This window comes from Parasteatoda tepidariorum, chromosome 1 (genome assembly GCF_043381705.1).
Source record: "Parasteatoda tepidariorum isolate YZ-2023 chromosome 1, CAS_Ptep_4.0, whole genome shotgun sequence".
NCBI classification, from domain to species: Eukaryota; Metazoa; Arthropoda; class Arachnida; order Araneae; family Theridiidae; genus Parasteatoda; species Parasteatoda tepidariorum.
In genome coordinates this window covers 2,207,722-2,213,373 of record NC_092204.1, presented here as the reverse complement: position 1 = coordinate 2,213,373, position 5,652 = coordinate 2,207,722, and positions in this window count along the sequence as shown.

Sequence of the window (5,652 nt, the reverse complement as noted above, 5' to 3'; positions counted from 1 at the left end):
TCTATTTATTGCCCCAGTCCTATATAGAATAATCATTTAAACTCTCTACATACACCCTCAAGTACAGAACAAATAAGATGGTGAAATTCTTAATTGCTTTCTTAGGGGAGGTTTATACTTTAGGGCAGGGGTTTCCAACTGGTGGTCCGGGGGCTGCATCCGGCCCGTGTAGCCTTTTTTTGTGGTCCGCGAACTGAAATATATTAGTTGTCCTTTTTTTGCTGACAATTTTCGTAGCAAATCTATATGGGTTTACAATATTTTTCTCGTTAATAAAAACCCAATTTCTTAGTTTCGGTGAAATTCAACATACCAATGGTGCAAAAAAAAATTCTTTCTCAGGTTTTGCATCAAGAAAACATTTATTCAAATACAAAAATAATCGTGTGTGTTGCTCTTTTTTATTTCGTTTTTTTTGTATTTTGTGAATATAATTTAGCTATCAGAAATTTTCTCGAAGAAATTCACCGATTTAACTTTTTGAAACCACTAATTTTGAACGATAATATTTATAAACACATTTGTAAATTTTAAATGTAAATATCTATTCTCTGGTGGTTGCAGCAGACAAACCTCAATTTTCTCATTGAATATTTTGTGTGCTACTATGTAAGTTTTAATACCAACCTTTTTAACCTATGTAAGTTTTAATACCAACCTTAACAATTTGATATTTGTTGCACATTAATTGTTTGTTGCACATTAATTGTAAATTACTGATAGTGGTATAAATAAACCAGTGCAATCATTTTTTAAATAAATTCTAATCATTTATGAGTCTTACCTTACTTAAGTAAAGCAAAAATTACTTTCTCAAAAAATTAAGCACATTAAAAATAGCATAATTGTTTATCATTGAATATACCACCAGTGACAGTAAATTTTATTTACCTTTCTTCCAAAAATTAATAAATAAAAAAAATAATTTTATTATAATTTAAATACTGATAAAATTGTAATAATTAACAGGGTTCGCCAAAGTAGGACCAGACAATTTTAGCAAACCCGGGTTGGCTTTTCTTTAAAAAAAATGTTTTTAGATTGTTAAATGTTAACATCTATGAAACTAATCCGTATTCTATTATTAATGGATTACATAGAAATTGAATAGTAAAATTAGATGCAGAAATTAAGACTTGCAAATTTTTTCGTACATTAAAAAAATGAGCAATAAATAAAGAAATTTGGGAAAAACATTGAAAAAATTATTAAAACAAGTCTTTATATTCAACTGCTTAACATGCATCACATATTCAGTTGTGGTCTAATCATGCTAAATATTCAGTCCTGCCAAAAATTTTGTTTCTTTAAAATGCTGTACCCTCAATGCACAGTCTCATTCTTTGTTGGAAAAGAATGATTTTCTTAAAAAAATATTTTTTGTAAGACTGAAAAAATCGTTCCTATGAAGCATAGCAATACTGAAAAATTAAAGACTTCTAAAAACCTTGTACCAAAATTAAGTACTTTTAAGGGCCCTTATTTTCCAAAATAAAAATTAAGCAGTTTTTAAGGACTTCTAAGAACTGTGGGAACCTTGCTATTTCAATTTTCATAAACATAAGTGTATATCTATGCATAACTTACAATTTAATCAAACCCTTCAAACATTTTCCAATTTTTATCTATATTTCTTTATAATGTTTGCCAGAAAGTTTATACTTGTTTCGAATCACACTTACAATACATGTATCCTTAATAATACAAATGGGAGAAGTAATTACCTGTATTGGTGGTTTGTTTAGGGGAAATCAAAGACTTTAAAGAAGAATGAAAAAAAAAAGGATTAAAACTTTTAAGTGAAAGCAATGAATTGCATTATAAACTACAGTCAAACCCCGCTATAGTGAAAAAAATGTTCGCAATGGAATCTATAGCATGGAATGTAGCAATAAGCATTTTTTCTGGTTTGCTTCATTATTAATCAGCATTAAAAAAAAGCTGCAATCTTCCAGTATGCTTCAAGTTAAAGCAGATCGCTTTGGTGAAACTACTATAATGGGCTCGAATACCTGGTTAACAGGTCTTAAAAGCGGAATAATATAAGTTCAGGAAAAATTATCAGAGAGGTGGTTTCCATATCTGATGTGGAGGATTGCTCCTCAGCTAAAGATTACTAATTTTTTTTTTATATGCAAGACAAAGGGTAATAAAAATAAAAGCTCACACATTTTTGTTGCTACATATTATTTTACAGTCATTTTTGTATTCATTTTATTGGTCATTCATTTAAATAGTATGTAATAAAAAGGGGGAGTTTGAAACAATTCGATAAAATTGTTAGCAGAGTGGATATAGTGAACAGAAACTTTAGTCCCTTTAAGATTTACTATAGTGGGGTTTGACTGTATAAATTAATGTTAATATTTGAAAAGCAAATTTCCAAATTAAAAAAAATATTGTACACACCAGAAAATGAACTTGAAAATTCATCTACCTTTTCATTTGGATCCTACTGCTAATACTAATAGAAAAAATTACACTAAGGTAAATTTAGAAGAGCAATTTTGAAAAGGAAAAAGGCTTATATTTGTACACGGCTAGGATTTCATCTACTATCAACAAACTGATTGACAATAAAAAAGATACAATGGCAATTACGAAAATATTAGTAATTTGTCTACCTTGGACAAGACAATAAATTTAGGAATGGATTTCAAATGTTTTCAAAATGTAATGTAATATAAAAGTAATGCTTTCAAAACTCCTAAAATGTCCTTTTGCTTTAAATCAATAATAATTTTCTGAAACAAAAATTTAAATATCTTCTACTCTGTCAAACATGTCTTATTTAGTGTAAAATTTTCATATTCAGTAGTAAAATTCTTTTCTCCTTCCTTAAACATCATAAAATGTCACTTTAAAAATGCTANCAAAATGTAATGTAATATAAAAGTAATGCTTTCAAAACTCCTAAAATGTCCTTTTGCTTTAAATCAATAATAATTTTCTGAAACAAAAATTTAAATATCTTCTACTCTGTCAAACATGTCTTAGTTAGTGTAAAATTTTCATATTCAGTAGTAAAATTCTTTTCTCCTTCCTTAAACATCATAAAATGTCACTTTAAAAATGCTAGTACATTTTTTAGCATTAACAAACTTTACTAATGATTAGAAAAATTACATAACGTGAAGTAATTAAGGGTGCCACTCTAAAAAAATTTCAAGACTGAACTTATTTTTTGACCCAATAATACTGTCTAGCGTTGTTTACCAAATTTTTAGAAATTTATAGCTGACACCAAAATTTACCCTTCCTTAATACCTACATATTAAATCAATCATTTGATTATTTTTTTCAAATTTTTTTTCTTTATTTAATGTTTTTTTAAGCAAACAAAATGAAAAATAACAGCTATAAAAGTCCTGACATCATAACCATATCATATGTTTTCATTAAGATATATTATTTTCTTATTTTGACCAAAAATTTTTTAAAATTCTTGTGAAAAAAAAATTTATTTTAATTGATAGAATTTATTAGTCCATTGAATTTTCTCAAGACTGATTTCAGTACCCAGGACTGAAGAGTGGCACCCATGAAAGTAATATGCATAATAAAAACAAACTTACTTGCAAACTTGGAAGACTTTGCTTGCTTCTATAGGTTCGAATAATTCGGCGTCACCTTCAGTATATTTATTTAGTTTTTTTTTTAAAATCTAAACAATTCCTAACCTTAAACAACAGGCGACCGACCAAAGCTAAGACGCTAAGATTCACAGTCACATGACAAACGTTCATATCGATAAATGTTGTAAGCTATCGTCGATTACAATATCGAGTTCGCTTCACGTTCCAATCCTGTACCATATCGTTTTCACGGAATTCTATTTTTTTTATTTTCACTAATATGAGCAAGTATAAAGAAATTTTACTCATTTTTTTACCTCTAACAATTATTTTGAACTTTAGAACTAAAATATATTTAATATGGAGTGTTTTAAGAAAAATACTTTTAAAGTTTCATTGACGGAATTCATTCAATAACTTGTTCACAGTATCTATATTCCTCCGCTTTCAAAATATTGATAGGAACGGCCACGGTATAGATCGATGTTTCTGTGCTACTTGGGTATTTATTACATTTTTAAAAAAGAAAAAAAAGTTTCATTTCTGCTATAGATTTTATTGGTATAGATTTTATTGGTATAGTTTTTATTGGTATAGTTTTTATTGGTATAGTTTTTATTGGTAAACGTTTTGTAACTGTAACAGAAATTGAAAGTTTTTTTAAAAATAAATTTGCAAGACTTGTATTAAAAAAAAGTGAGATAAAGAAGTGAGCATCAAGATAAAACGATTGGTAATTTATGGAATATATTAACACTTTAAATTCAGTCATTGAATTTGAAGGGAAAAAAAAAAAATTTTTTTTCTTCAGTAGATGATTCATAAAGAAAAACATTAGTCGTAAAATTACGGAAAAAAAAATTCGATTAACATCTCGTCATGTTTGTGCATAAAAAATAAATAAATGCTTTATACTGTAAGATAAATAATATGTTTTTATTGTAACATATTTAAAACGTTATGTAACTACGTTTGCAATTATAAAGTAACAAATAAGTTACATTCGCCTTCATAATATGTTTTACATTAAACCATACCAGTCAAAAAATGCAATAAAAATAATTAATACAAAATTGTAAAACATTAAAAATTAACTTTTCACATAGTTGTTAAATATTTTGGGTAATAAACAGATAATAAAAGTTTTTATAATAACTAATCATGAAACAGGAATTTTTTTTTTAAAAAAAAGGTTGTCGCAACAGTATTAGGAATTATAAAAACAAAGTTGTAAATGAAGTTCCAATGATAACTGAACAAAATGATCAGGTTTCAATTTTGTCCCAACAGAATAGACAACGGAATAATAAAATCAACATTAATAAACTTAACATTTAATAATGGCAATTAAATTTTAAAAATTCTGCAATTTAAATTTTTTACAAGAGTAAAATTTTTTACAAGTAGTTGTGTTTTCTTTTTTTTAAAAAAAGGTTGCAAGCACATTTTTTCTTCAGTTCTTGTAGGCAGAACAAACAAAGGAAGTCGTCTAAACTCAATGAATCAGCTACTCTGATTCTCACATCTGGGGATTGATCTTTCAACAGTACTAGAAGAGCTGAAAATAAACAAAATGTAAATTTAAGGTGGTTGAATCAACACAGAGACATCGAAAAATGGTTACACTTTCAAGTAATTCAGTAGTTTTGAGTTTTTTATAGCAGTTGTGGGGATATATTTATCAATAATGTAAACCTTCATCTATCAAAAAGGAGCCCCAACAAAGAATCGAGTCTTATATACTAGTGAATTGGAATTGTGTTTTTGTAGTGGTAGATACACTACAGTACTCCCCCACCAGAATTATATCTGTGATAGAATTCGATGAACGGATACCCCTAGTTGATTCATCGATATTTCGTGAGAAGCCGGGAGAGCTGTATTAAGATCATCATACTTTTTGAGTGCTGATTGTGAGAGCTGTATCAAGTTCACGGTCGTGGTCCCTTCTGTGTTGCCATTAGCAGTCAGGCCAAAGACGTGTATGATCAAGACTGAGTAGCAACAGTGTGAGGAGGTAGAGAATGTCACAGTCAGAAGTAGCAAGTCAACTGTTCAATGTGAATCATCCATCGAA